Below are 16,563 nucleotides of genomic sequence, written 5' to 3' on the forward strand. Positions count from 1 at the left end.
AACACATTGACTGGTGACAAGAAGCTACCTTAAGTTATAAAGGATACTACAAGGAACCATATTCAGACATACAGACTTTCACAGTAGCCTCTAGGTCGTTCATGCCTGCAGCACAGTCAGGAGCGTCTACCTTTGCACGAAGCATATACTGGTCAGCATGGGTCCTCATTTTCTCGTTTTTTATGAAGGCATACCAACATTAAAAACATCACTGGATACAGGTAGGGGTGGTGTGGGCTGTTGTTTTGGTGTTGCAACCACAAGACAGAAAAGGTTCGCGTTCAAGATTATTTAGCTAACACAGCAACATGCACGTGTATTTTGACCTGTGGGTTTTTTACCTTACTAAGCCCCTGAGACACTTTAATATGGACATGGGGCACGTTACACTGATTCCGACAAGTCCTTGTTTTATAATGCTAGCCTACTGCGATATCATGCCACAGTTTAACATCGATACCCCACTCAGACACAGTATACTGACACCGAGCCGACCAGTCCTTGTTTTATAATGCTAGCCTACTGCGATATCATGACACAGTTTAACATCGATACCCCACTCAGACACGGTACACTGACATCGAGCCGACCAGTCCTTGTTTTATAATGCTAGCCTACTGCGATATCATGCCACAGTTTAACATCGATACCCAACTCAGACACAGTATACTGACACCGAGCCGACCAGTCCTTGTTTTATAATGCTAGCCTACTGCGATATCATGCCACAGTTTAACATCGATACCCAACTCAGACACAGTATACTGACACCGAGCCGACCAGTCCTTGTTTTAAAATGCTAGCCTACTGCGATATCATGCCACAGTTTAACATCGATACCCCACTCAGACACAATATACTGACACCGAGCCGACCAGTCCGTGTTTTATAATGCTAGCCTACTGCGATATCATGCCACAGTTTAACATCGATACCCCACTCAGACACAGTATACTGACATCGAGCCGACCAGTCCTTGTTTTATTATGCCAGCCTACTGCGATATCATGCCACAGTTTAACATCGATACCCCATTCAGACACAGTAAACTGACACCGAGCCGACCAGTCCCTTTATCACCGTAACACTGAGCGCAAGGTGACAACAATTATGTTTGACCATCTTATGACATGACGCAGCCTGGGGTCGAACCATCGACCGACCTCTCTCCAGGAGGCTGAATGACTGTAGATACTTAAAAGTAGTACCGTTAAGTAACCTTAACTCGTTCTCTCCATCATTTTGGTCTTTCTGGTAGTGTAAGACGGCACGGTGACACTTCACTCCACCGCCTGGTCCTGTCCGGTCACTCAAGGCTTGAACTTCCACATTATAGGTGGCGGTCGGGTGGCCTAGTGGTTGTAGCATTCGCTCGTCACGCCGAACACCCGGGTTCAATTCCCCACATGGTTACAATGCGTGAAGCCCATATGTGGTGTCCCCCGCCGTGATATTGCGGGAATTTTGCTAAAAGCGGCGAAAAACTGAGGTTTGGTCACACGCATTTTGAGTCAGTGAGGTTTAACTCTCGCGTATCTCGAGTAAATGAGATTTTGGTCCAACGAACATGGAGAAAACGGGGTTTTAAATCACACGTATTTCGAGTAACTGAGGTTTGGGCCCCACGCATTTCTGAGTAAAGAGGTTATGGTCCAACGAATATCGGGTTAATGAGGTTTTTCATCCCATGTATTTGTAGGTAATGAGGTTTTGAACTCGCGTATCTCGAATTTATAGATAATAGAGAGTAATTAATAGAGTAAATGAGGTTTGGGTCCACCGGATCTTGAATAAATGAGGTTTTGTTTCCACATATTTCTGGGTAATGAGGTTCTGGTCCCAAATATTACGAGTAAATGAGGTTTCGTTCCCACTTATCTCGGGTTTGAGGGTTTGAGGGGTTTTATTTTTTATTTAACGCGGTTTTGGTCGCAGGTATTTCAAGTTCAGGTTTTTGGATGCATTGTATATACTGGCATACTCTTTGGAAATAATCCATTTCAGTCGTGAGGATATCTAGGCGGTCTAGCCAGTTTATGTTCGAGAGACCGTGGACTCCATGCTCATCCGGTCTTCAGCAACTCATGCTTGGCGTAAGGGGCAACTAACGGGATCGCGTAGTCAGAATCGCTGACTTGGTTTGATGCATTTCTTCGTGTCCCAGCTGTGTAGATAGATGCTGATGATTGTCATCACTGGATTTTGTCTGGTTCAGACTCGATTATTTACAACCGCCGTCGTGTAGCTGAAATATTACTGAGTGCGGTGTAAAACAACAAACACACAAACAAACAAAACTGTGTTACAATTCGTAAATTTGATGGCGTTTATTTGAACTTGAAGCGAATGCGCAGCTTTTGTCCGTTTGATAGTTTTAATAATAGTGTATTAACCCACGTTGCGATAAAGCCAGTTTGAATAGCACTGAGTATTTCTTCAGCTGTCTGATGTGCTCCACAATCCATTGTTTGTTTGCGTCAACTAAAGGCTTTGCTGCAAACGTCACATTAATACTTCAGATGTTGTTCTATGGCCAGTTCCACAAAGCGATGTTCGCGCTACAATGATCGAGAGCCTAAGTTAAAGCATATGCGGTACGATCATCTTAAAGCTAAGATCGCTTTGTTGAACGAAGCCCTGGTGTTAACCGTCATTGAAATCATCCCGCATCACACATGCAACATTTAAAAGTTTTGCATGACGTATCGGCTTTCTAAGAAAACATTTCCATTGGGTTTATCAAACAACCGGTGTTGTCATATTGTCCTAATCGGATACTTTTGGGTTAGGGGGCCCGTTGACTTATGTTATAAGGATGTGATGGATTGTTGTACTTGAATGAATTGTTGGGAAGAAAGAAAATGTGGGATGCTCTGCATTCTATTGGGCTGGGTGTTTATTAAGCACTGGGTCAAATTAAAACGTTTATACAGATGTACGTTGTGAAATCAATTATCTTGTTTATGCATATGTCAATCATTAAAACTCCTTCAACTTTTTTACACATTCGGAAAGTACGGCACAAGGATTCGTCTTTCAGAACAACATAAAAAATCAATTTTGTGGTTATTGACCAATGAATATGTTAGGTCTTTTTTTCAATATCATTTTACATTTCCAACTTTCATCGATACGTTATGATAGAAATATGATCTCACGTTTACGACAATACTTTGATACTACGTATACACTGTATCTAAACAAACGTGTGACAATACAAATCGATGATTGTCATTAAACAGGTGTTTTATTGCCGGTGTGGCCATCAACCCATGATATACCGTTGTCATATTCATATTGATGACAAGCTAACTCGATGTAGGTTAGAATACTACGATATACGACACAAATATCACAACATCCCGAGGGCAAATCATATGCCAAGGTAAGAACAAGCCAAAAGGTGAAGGCACCCATTAACATGTCAACGTGTTTTAGCAATAAAGCGTGGAAAACATTTTATCCAGTTAAGGACACCATATACCACTGATAATTTCATTCGTGGTAAGAGAACAAAAACTATATGTTCTGTCACTTCTTCAAGACACGAATATGTTTTTGATTAGAGTAACTGAACCCTTTTTCTCAAGACATCCATCACTACCCAGATGCTCATAACTCTGATGACATAGGTAAACCTGAGGTCAACTGTCAAGGTCATTACTTATGTGCGCCAGGAAGCCATCTGTGATGCGGATGTCCACGTACTCGTCCAGGATGTACGTCATCAGACTAATGTTGACGCCATGGTAACGTCGGGAGCGGTCAAACTGTTACACTACGTGTTATGTACGAAGCTGAGAACCGGGTTGACTAGGGCTTCTAACCTTGAACATGATGTTATAATTATTATAAACTGCCGGACAAAAGAAAGTATACGTTTGAAAATTGGATTTGACCAAACAATTACAAACGTTATCAAAACGTTAATAGACTGAAAACAGTCACCAAAACACTACAAACTTAAAGTACAAAACACAACTGTGATACCCGTATCAAATACATCACCAACGAGTAACCATTTCTTGTTTGTTTCATTTATATCCACCCTCAAACATGGGTGTATGTATTCTTTTACTTTGCATAGTCTGGACATATTCATGTGACTAACAACCATTTTTTTTTTTAACTTACAATCATTAGTTGGACTTATTGCATTATCTAGTACAGGCGTACATAACGTAAATGACAAAGGAAGACTAGCGACTTCAGTGACACAATATAGCGTGTGTTTAGTCCTTATTTACAACTTTTGAAAAACAGTATTATGTTTAGATATCAGAAATATTTGCTAATATCTGCTTTCGTGACTGAGATCCCTTTCGCAACAACGTTATCTGATGCAAAAGGTCCCAAATATGCAAGCGTTGATGGCAAATCTTATTCCCCTCCGCTTTCATAACAATTTCTAAAATTTGGTTTCTACAAAAATGTAGAACTTATTTCTAATCTCATTAAAATTAGATCGGTATCGCTAAACAAAGATCTGATGACATCCCATTACGGGTCACGTCAGAACGACCTTTCATCCGACCAGATCATTAGTGAGTGAGTATGGTTTTACGCCGCTTTTAGCAATATTCCAGCAATATCACGGCGGGGGACACCAGAAATGGGCTTTACACATTGTACCCATGTCGGGAATCGAACCCGAGTGTTCGGCGTGACGAGCGAACGCTTCAACCACTAGGCTACCCGACTGCCCCGACCAGATCATGATGGCTGGTTGTCTTGTTGTTTGACGCCGCACTCAGCAATATTCCAGCTATATGACGGCGGTCTGTAAATAATCAAGTCTGCACCACACTATCCAGTGATTGATATTATGAGCATCAGTCCACGCAATTGGGATTGATGACATGCGTCAACCATATATACTGATGGACAACATATAACTCACCAAAGATTATGACAAGCAGGCTGTAATTCAGCATCTCGACATTTGTCGCTGACTTATCTGAAAAAAATAAGAACTGGTATGAATGGTTGGTGGTTGATTATTGCAAAATATGGTTATCAGCAAAAGATAAATTACTGTATCACAGTGTTATTTGAATATTTGGAAATATTAGTTTTAAGACACAGAAAGGTCGATATAGTTTATAATATTGATCTGATATATTAAGTAAATATGCATATACATACCAAACCAAACCAACACCCCACCCCCACCCCACCCCCCACCCCAACCCCTACCCAAAGCCACAGCTACACACACACACGCACACACACACACACACACACACACAAACACATACATACATAGTAATTTGTATATGGAGAGCGATATGACGGCGATCTGTAAATAATCAAGTCTGGACCAAACAATCCTGTGATTGCCATCATTAGCATCCATCCACATAATTGGGATACAGTGACATGCATCAACCATATCAGCAAGCCTGACCACGCGATGATACTGTTAGTCACTTCTTACGACAAGCATGACCGCCTTTGACGGTATGATGTGCAAACACAACATGGTGTCAGTAGTGGGATGGCATAAACAACATACATTTTACCAAGAGGCGAGTTAAGAATTTCAATATAAAGATCGAACGTACGTGAAAACATGGCCGCCACCATCCTGTTTTTACCTCCTCGTGAGTATGGTAGGAAATTTCGGACAAAGACACAAATTGCAGTAAACATGGAACATTAAAAGCTACCACTGGAATTAGACTTTTATGACGGTTACTAAACAAAAACTTGGAGAAGATGGGAACAAACCATGAAATTTTATCTCACTTTAGGAATGTCAAAAGCAAACGAAAATGTGGTTTGGATTTGGTTGACTTTTTTCAATCAAATGCACTTGTAGAGAAATCACTTTAATTTGAAGGGAATGCTGAAGAAGAAAAAAAACTGGACAAGTGTTTTAATATTTACAGTCCCATCGGCAATATTACAGCCATATGGTGCAATATATAAATTTAGAATAGAAACCTATCGACAAAGGACAGTTAAAGAACTAGATTATCACAGATTTAGGTTTACAACTAGTACATGACCATAAAATTTAATTATTCATAACAATATAACATCGAGCTATATATCACCAGCAACCGAAGGTAGGCCAATGTACTGGGAACCAGTGGGACTTACACTAATTTTCTACCTGCATGGACACCAGCAGGATTCACAACATCCCTTTAGTCACTGGTGATTATGGAGAAGGTTAGCCAAAGATTAAAACAAAGAAATATTCTACGATTAGAGGATTTACTCAAAGAATAAAATGAGACCTTATGTTAAAAAGATCCCTTGTAACACTTGTAACACCGGGGTGGAGTTGGAACATTAACCTCCAGTCCGTTAAAATAACCGGCTTTGATTGACTTTGGAATTTTGGAAAGATAAAAAGTGAAAAGATAGGTATTTGTTTGGTTAAAGTTTCCATCTTCTGAATTTCTACTAAACCGCTAAAAAGCTGTGACCCCATGGTGTTTCAATTCAGCAGCAATTTCTTCTTCTGATAGACAGCGAGCGCGGTCCCTGACAATGCCTCTGCTAGAATCCAGTGTCCTGTGCACTGAAACAACAACCTTAGTGTTAACAAACTGCAGTCGACCCAGCAGGTAGTTGTATCAGTGCACATTCTACAAGGATGGAACCCGAACGAAGATGTGTAACATTGGTTACAGACACAGACACTTTGAATGCCTTTCGAGATGAAAAAATGATTTAGTTTTCAAGGATTGCCATCAACATATGCGATAACAATGAATCGTGGCCAAGAATCTGCAATCATGGTTGATGTTTCTTCTTCGTTCAGACGTTATAGAATCGACATGACGACGTTTATTTGTTTTGAAAGAACCAGATTATTTGTTGTGAGCCATGGTGTTATTTCATGATTCGGCACCCCTGTTCCCCACCCGCCATCGAGTGTCAACAAGGACGATGTCGCAGTGGAAGCCAACCTGCTCCAGAAAATATAGACTTGAAAAGCTATGAGATAAAGTAAGTGTCGGGCTGGTTCGGTCCATAACACTGTTCCCAAGAAACACAGAATCCAGAGGTCTCTATCTCCAGATTGGCCCATGAAGCACCGACTTCTAGGCAAAATGGAGCATACAATCGTTTTGAATACAAATTCAAGTATGATATCACATATTTCTGTGAATAATATAGATTTCCAAAGGGTAAAAATGGTCGAATTGGTGTGTTGAGCAAAAGGAACACCGGTTCCTTGCTCCAATGCCCTCAGCCACCAGAATCCCATCCTCCACCGACACAGGGGCGCAACCCACGGCAAACAGGTTGCCCAATTCGGTCACCACTTAGACCAGCAATGTAATGCTGAGGACACATTCTTGTCTACCCCCGGCCCCCAAGGGAGTAACTGAACAGGAAAGATACGTATCTCAGTATTCGTTAATAAAGAAATAGACCTTTTGGATCACCTGCACAAATACTGATGAATAGTCGTCTCAGGGCAACACTACCTACCACGGAATCTCAACTTGAACCTACAGTATTCAACAGTCAAGCGATACAAGATAATCTGAAACATAAACAGAGTAGTCAGAAGAAACAATATGACACTCCATGTGAGTTCCATGACAATGCTTGACTTAGAAGTGGGTAAGGAAGTTCGAGTATGACGAAAGAGTTGATGGCATCGAGCTGTGATAGTGAAGCATGCAGATGCTCCAAGATCGTATCAGGTGGAGACAGCCTGGCCTTTTCCTGTAAAAACAGTTTATTTAGTAAAGTCTTGTTGGCTGGCCACATTGTGTCCGATCTCCAATGGACAAGAGACCTGCATCACTTCGGGCTTTCCTCCCACATTAAGCTGACACTCCGCGATATAATTGGATAGCTGTTAAAAGCGACGTTAAACCCACCTCACTCACCAATGGACAATGGTGCAAACATAACACCATTAGATAACACCGGTTTTGATTGCAAGAGAGAATTTCATCACGTATCTGACGAGCGAAATACTCAATTGCTGACTCAATTCAGTTATTTTCACATGAACTAAATGATATCGCTGACGATACCTTTCCTAAGTCCTCAGCAAATCCACAGACATTCGTAAGTCATTGTTTGACAGTGATTGCAAACAGGCTAGAAAATGTATGAAGAAAGCAGAGAATTAACTTCCACTGACATCTTACTATACATAATATAAATAATGTAAATATACACTAGTGCCAATTTGGATGTCCTTTCACTCAAGATAAATATCATTCTTTGGAAAACTATTTCGCGTAGGTTAATTCCCGTACACCTATCTCGAAGGAGTGAACTATGCTCCAAAGGATTAAGGGCAAAGGCTCAAAAACTAGTGTCCATCATATGGAGGAAAAGGTGACCACTTAGTGGAATATAAATCAGATGTTGCAAATAAACTTGGCGAAACGTTAGCTAATAGCTCTTCTTCATTAAGAAACCTTCCTGAATTTCAGAAATTCACACCAGACGCCTTAGGTATTTTCACTACAAGAGTAATATACTGCCCGTGAAGCTGTTCCTGCATTTGCCTGAATCCTGTCTTTCTTTTATATTTAGATTTAGATTTTTTCACCACATTTGGATTTGCTTCTTTGAATAATGCCATTGCCCTACGTAAGCTAGTGATAATTCAGACCCTTCTAATGATGGACTATCTCATTAACTAGGTGTGCTGTTAGACTTTATTCACCGTCTGACTAAAAGTAAACATTTTTTCTGATTCTTTTTCATGCCTCGAGGCATTTAACAATGTATCTCAAAATCATCAATCTTTACTATATTTTAGAATTCCTTTATGACCTTTCAACTGGTCAAGACAACATCGTCTTCTGTGGTTACCCAAATATGTCGACATAGTGGGCAATACAAAAGCTGATACACCACCTAAGGCTGCCTTGATTCCACGCTCGGATTATATATCCTGTATCCAAGGTTATACAGGACATGTTATGCGAACAAAGTCGAAACACAGAGTTACCTTTAGAAAAACGTCATGAGATAAACCCAAGGTTATACCTACCTTGGTTGCCAGTCAAGACATAAGGAAGTTGTTTTGCGATGGCCACAGTCGTAATACCCATGACTACTTTTGGATAGATGAGGATCTTCAGTTCTGTACTCACACGCAAAAGAAACGCAAGTCGAGTATGCAGTATACATGTTATTTATTTTCAAAAGTAACGACAAGAAATACTAATAGGGCAAGATTGACAAAAAATTGACTGAAGACAATTTAATGGATTAAAAGACAGATGACATAATTGTGTTTTTTTCAAATGTTAAGGGCTTACACAGTTTCGGGTCAATACCCAAAATGTCAGTCAATACCTGGTGTGTCCACCATAAGCATTGGTCACTGCCACACATCTCCTGTACACTGAGTGGATCAGACGATTTGTGAAGGCCCAAGGGATCCTCCTGCACACATCCAGAGCAGCTGTGCGTGGTTAATCGGCTAGTAGGGACTGGGCGCACATTGTGCAGACGCCTTTGAACCTCATCCCCCGAGTTTGCGATGGGGTTCAGATCGATATCAGGGCTGAGGGCTGGCCATGGTAGAACATGGATGTTGTGTTGTTGCAGAAAGGCCATGGTAGCTCTGGCAACATGGGGACGAGCCTTGTCCTGCTGGAAAATGTGTTGTTGATGTTGTGCAAAAAATGGAACAACGTGGGGTCTGATCATTTGGTCGATATACCGCTGAGCACTTACGCCGTGTCCCCGACCTTGACCAACATTCAGAAAGCACATGGGTCTAAGTCTCGCATTAAGTCCAAATCCTGCCCATATCATGACGCTAGGTCCACCACATGGATCCCTTTCCACAACGTTTCTGTCAGCGAAACGATCACCTCGACGCCGCCAAAAGCTGACTCTTCCGTCTGCATGGGAGACACAAAAGCGACTTTCATCAGAGAAGATGACACGCCTCCCCTCACGATGACGCTGATGACCCTGTGCCCACTGAAGTCGTGCTTGTCGATGCCGTGGTTGAAGAACAGGGCGACGTGCTGGTCGGCGACATCTGAGGTGGCTGGAACGGAGACGTCGGATCACAGTGTCTCGGCTAATGTGTCGATTATGTGTTCCTATGGTCTGTCGAGCACTTTACAAAATGCAACCAAAAATATTGATAACACCATCAGGCTTCACTACATGCTAAAACTCGTATCAATTTATGGTTCCGTGTTTGTTACCTGTTTGCTTAAAACCACTTGCGTTTCTTTTGCGTGTGAGTATATGTCCCTTGTAAGAATCACAGACAAGCACAAGTCCCTTGACTGTATAGACCTATCTCTCGGAAGGGGTACTCTTTATATATTTTCAAAGTTAAAGGATCTTATTATGAACGTCACTTCCGATTTAATACTAGGTTTCTAAAGGAAATTAGACAGATCAACACGTCTTTATTAATGCGTTTCAACTTAGTTTAACGTAACTGATAACTTATATTAATAAGGCAGTGCTGTTTAATGGGGTTGAAGTATGGTTAAATTATTTTCCCCCATTCTTGATTCGTTAGTACTAATAGTATCAAAATAGAGTACACAAAACTAGAATGTTAACGTATTTCATATTTGACAATGTTCTATTTTATGACTGATATTGTGGCTTGAGTGATGGCTTATCATCTGCTGGGGATAAATGCAGGAAGCAGAAGAAAATATAAGTCCCCATGGTCCACGGCAAGGTGGGCTAGGTTTGGTTGCTGGTTGTGTGTAGCCCGTAGTGAAATAGTATAAAATGTAACATCATGATTGAAAGGTTTTAGTATTTGAAATGTTTAGTATTAAATCTACTATTTGTGATATATTGTTGACACGTTACTGTCCTTTGTGGCAGGTCATTTCTATGTAACTGTTCTCGTCACTTTATGGCTGAAATACTGTCGATGTGACGTAATTATAACTCACTCACTTACAGTACAATTTTGTGTGCGCACCATATTACAACATAATTCGGTGTTACTAGAGCAGTGAATACCTCTCACGAACCAGATGATACGCTTATATTACTACGCTTATATAAAGCTGGTAAGACCAACGTTTGAATGTAAAATGTTTGTATAAAGAATATGGTTAAGCAACATTAAGTAGATGGTATAGAAAAGCGATTTGCTTTTGAAGTGCACGTTAATGTCCCTATACACTGGTCATTATTTAATAGCCCCAAACGGTCTTGGGTTAGAACTGTTCTGTATACGTATCATAAAGGCGGAATGTGTTCGGGCAAATTGGTAGTCAGAAGAAAGATCAGCTTTAAAAAATGACTACCAGAGAACGTTTTTTTTTACCAAAACCTAACGCCCCAACTGACCCGAAGCATTGCACGTAGACCATGCTTGTATTCATTGCACGTAGATACAGGGTCATTCTTGATATTGACAAGAACCAAATCGTCAAATCGCTCTGAGCCATTAACATTGTCGATTTTTATTGTCCACAGCAAAACGTAAACTCTTTCTACGCTTGCTTTAATATATTTGTTGCGTCCTCTACTATTTGTTGAATACCTAAGGGGACTAGCATGCTTAATACTGGTAGAGCTTGAAGCTAGCATGTTCAATGTGTCACAGTCAGTGAGCTGCAGACTTTGGAACGTGTTTGTCAGACACAATCATTTGATTTGTGGGTGGCCCTGTAAGGATCTGTTGGTGGGTCTTTTGATATAATCGTACAATGGAATCTGGTTAAGTATCCCTTTCCGATCAAACATCCTGAACGATCCCTAGCGTTGGGGTAAGGTTTAACTGTAATATTGCTGAGTGTGACGTGAAGTAACAAACAGTTGACGTGGGAAATTGCGCATAATAACAATAACTGGATTGTCTGATCTAAACTCAACTATTTACAGGCCGCCGTCAAATAGCTGTACTAACGTTGTGTGGAGCGTTAAACTACGTGGGACGTTTCTTTGCACATAATAATAATAATCAAAGGCTTGTCTAGTCTTGAATATTTCCAGGCCGCCGTTACATAATTGTAGTATTAGGTGAGTTTACGATCCGCAGAGTAAGTTGTGAGTGAGACTATGGGTTAGACTAACATTAAGTCTCTGAAATCCTATATTACACAATATCCTTCTTGACTCTATAAATAAAATAATTCCCTGTGCTGACAGAGCTAGCTTGAGCTGGCTAGACTTGCTTTTGTATGCATTTCTAGGTGTGTTTTTTTTCTCATATAATAGATATATTCCACGGTCATGGTGCAGGACTAAGTATGGGTTAGCTATCTCAGCTCTTTTTATCAAGTGTAATTTGAGGAAAATCCGCACAAACTTTTACAAATTTCGAGTTTCGCGGAACAAAAACATGGCTACCGCGCATACGCATCAAGTTAACCAACCGAGTACTGGCAATCGCATCCGTACGGGGATCGTAACTCCCATGCTGTAAGTCATCAAAGGCTGAGCAGAACATATTCACACAGGGTTCCAGAGCAAAACATGACCACATGGACACATAGTATCAGAGCAGAACATCGCGAGTAAGAGGCATAATAGCGATTAAGTAATGTTTGTGGCTTATATTTACATCTGATACAAGTCCATTTACAGTTCCGGTCATTCCATCAGCATGCGTTTCTGAATCACTGCCAAATAGTGATGATATCAGGTGTTCGAGAAAAGGTGAGCGTATTCTGCCCAAACACTGGAACCCGTCACAAACACATGCAAAGGCAAGTAAACTGTTCACCATAAACAAACCGGTAACATATGGTACCAGTTAAAATTGGAAATGTCCTCCACATGTCAACAATAACACTTTTTGAAAGCGTTAGCGAGGCCTTTTGTCGACACACAATCTTTTGGAGAGTGTTTATCCTTCATTATTTTTAAGCGTAGATCTAAATATGCATGAAATATGAGATGGTTTCATTGGTCGCACGCGCAAAGCCTCTGTTTGTTTTGCGACTGAACAGATAATGCCAAACGCGCTTTACAGTGAACTGTGTATACATGTGGTGACATCTAAACGACACGACCTTTAAGAATCCAGTACTGCAGCAGAGAGATGATAACCATAGTTTGTATATTGCACAGACTTGAAGGTGATAGAAATAATATTAAGTTAATTTGAACCTGAAGGCTGGTATGTACAAAGGATAGATTAATCTTATGTATTATATACAAGTAAAACGCAATAACAGAGAGTAATTGTATGAATACCAAGAACAGGAACTTTTTCGGCACATAGTCAACCCATCATGTATACACGCATGCTTGGACGGGTAACATATGAAATAAAACAAAAACCTCCTGCACACATATGATTCATTTGTTGTTTTAATTTCGAGTGATACCGAACTGTATGGGTTTTGTGGTTTAAAATATGAACCTTATTTTTTGAATATGGAGTGTACAACACTCTAATACAGTATGTGTGTACTGTGGCATGCTAAATTTCTACTTCAAGACAGAAAGGGAAATGAAGTTATACAATATCAAGGGAAACGATAATGATAAAATATATAAACGTGACTGTACTCACAGTGACGATACCAGATGTTTGCGAAACTCGATGTAATTCAAACTATCAATACTACATGCACTTCGCGCAGTAATATTTCGTTGAAAGCGTTTTCGTGATATGTGCATGTCAATTCTTGTTCAAGTGACTATTGCTTCGAAAGGATTACTATTAATTTTTTTTAAATTTTGTATTCAATGGTGAGCAGAGACGAAAGGGATAGGTGTAGTTGGATAAGGGATAAGTGGCAATTCATTTCACAAAGGAATCAAATGTGCTTGAAAATACTTTGACATCTGGAGAAAGTGACATCATTGATCATCAAAATGTAACATTCCCAATTCAAAATCCAATTTTTTTTATCTAAAGCATTGACACCCGATCAGTGTAGCGTCGCCCGGTTCATTCAGTCATTGTGTTTTTGAGATCGTATAATTCAAATGTGCTATTGGGTACATTACAAACAGATATGGAATGTTTTTCAAAAGCGTCTGTCGACAAATTTATAAATACACGCTACGCCGATCACAACCCATCCACGACAGTCATAAAACATTTTACTTTTTGTGAAGGATGTTTTGTTATAGGCTGAATACGGTTTACATATGTTTGTGATATTATGTAATGGGGTATAAGAAAGAAACTCGTTGTTATAATATATTTTCAAGTGATAAAAGAAGCAGAATATTTCGACATGCCAATCAACATATTACCTGTATGTCAATATGTACTGGATCCATTTAAAAGTGAGTGAGTGAGTGAGTTAGGTTTTAAGTCACATCGGCAATATTTCAGCCATATCGTGACGATCAAGATTAAAGATTATAAATACTTTGAAACGTAGAAAAACCTGCCAACGACGGGCAGTAAAATAACTAGACATATCACAGAGAAATATTAAAAAATAGTATTGAATCATAAAATGGATACTACGATACATAACCATACATTATAAAATCAGGCTATTGATCTCCAACAACTGAAGGTAGATCACCATACTGGGGTCCATGGGGACTTACAGTACTTTTGCTACCTGCATGGACCCCAGCCGGATTTACATCAGCCCTTTAGCTGTTGGCGATTATTGGGAAATTTAGCCAAATTAAAAGAACACATATGCTACGATTAAAACTATAGTAGGAATAACATACTTTGAATATTTTGGACTTACGATACCCTCTCAGGGGGACAATAATTTTACACTACGTTAACCCCCTTCGAGGATACAGCCGAAAACATTCACAGATATCAATTTATTCTACTAATGTTCAAATATCATTTATATTTATACAAAACAAATTAACCAAATTTACTAAACAACTCTATTTCCTTTAAAAAGCAAATAATTAAATGACAACTAATAGTATTAAAAAGATCCTTCATAGACGTAGCCTTGAAATAGTTATCCCTTGTGATGGAAAAATCAACACAGTCAAGCAGGACATGCTTGACCGTGATTCTTTCATCACAAGGGATGCAGAACGGAGGATCCTCACCTTTCAACAGATATTCATTTGTGTAACGAGAATGGCCAATTCGACATCGTCTTAATACGACCTCTTCAATTCTGGTCTGACAACCCAAGTAGTTGTAACCGATATTTGGCTTAATGTCATGTAATTTATTTATACCTACCTGGGTGTCCCACTTCTTTTGCATCAAATCTCGGATGTAACATCTAATTACAGATTTGATATCGCTATAAGAGACAAGAAGTGGCGTCACAGATTTGTTGATTGCTGCCTTCGCAGCAGCATCGGCCATTATGTTCCCAGTGATTCCGACATGGCTGGGCAACCAACAGAAAACGATGTCGTATTGGCCAGTAGCAAGATGATTAAACAATTCAATAATTTCTATTAAAATTGGATGTGTGGAAGACATGTTTTTAATAGCCCGAAGGCAAGAAAGAGAGTCTGAAAAAATGATGAATTCTTTATGTTTAGTTTGATTGTTGATATAATTTAGTGCTGTTAGAATAGCATTTGCCTCTGCTGTGAAAATAGAACAGTTATCTGGTAACCGGGATGACATAGTCCTGGATCCAATGACGGTGGCGCTGGCAACAGCGTCACCATCCTTGGATCCATCTGTAAATATAGATTTGTAAGTATCATATGTGCTTCGTAATTCATTATATTGCTGTTGATAAATTAGTTGATTCGTGTCGGATTTCTTGAGTTGAGATAATGTTAAGTCCACCTCTGGCTTCACTAACTGCCATGGTGGAGAAGAGAAAAGCTGAGTGGGGGCAATGTTTCCCAGATTGATTTGCGCAGCAGAAATATCAGATTGTATTCTTATTCCAAGTGGTGGAATAAGAGAAGATCTTATATTATAGAGGTTTTCGTAATGTGGATTAAACAGACAGTCATAGGCTGGATTAGATTTAGTAGAACGTAATTTAGAGATATACTGTAAAGATAATTTAATGCGTCGGTGTTTAAGGGATGGCTCATCAGCCTCCACATACAAACTGTGAATAGGTGAAGTTCGGAAGGCTCCAAGACAAAGCTTCAGGCCTTGGTGATGAATGTTGTCTAATAATTTTAAATTGCTCTTACAAGCCCGACCATAGATGATTGAGCCGTAATCAAGTTTAGAGCGTATAAGAGCTCACCATAGTTGGAGGAGGGTTTTCTGATCCCCTCCCCAATTGGTATTAGAGACAACTTTTAACAAGTCTAGGGCTTTCAGACATTTATTCTTTAAGTATTTTATATGTGGTAAAAAGGTTAAAGGTCTTTTACAACTTTAATGGGGGAGTTATCTAATATTAGTTCTGGGTCTTTGTGTGGTTTATATTTTCTGCAAAAATGAATACAGTTAGTTTTAGATTTGGAAAATTTAAAGCCATTTTCTAAACACCATTTTTGGATTTTATTTAAACACAATTGCATTTGCCTCTCAATTGTACGCATGTTCCTAGCACGGCAAGAAACATTAAAGTCATCCACAAACAACGATCCATCAATTGAATCGTTTAAAACCTTTGCTAAACTGTTGATTTTGATGCTAAACAAAGTGATAGACACAGTACTGCCTTGTGGGACACCCTGATCCTGATCATAATGATCAGACAGGGTTGAACCCACGCGGACTTGAAGTTGCCTGTCAGTTAAAAACTT

This window comes from Haliotis rufescens, unplaced genomic scaffold (assembly GCF_023055435.1).
Source record: "Haliotis rufescens isolate VD_foot unplaced genomic scaffold, xgHalRufe1.0.p SCAF_21, whole genome shotgun sequence".
NCBI classification, from domain to species: domain Eukaryota; kingdom Metazoa; phylum Mollusca; class Gastropoda; order Lepetellida; family Haliotidae; genus Haliotis; species Haliotis rufescens.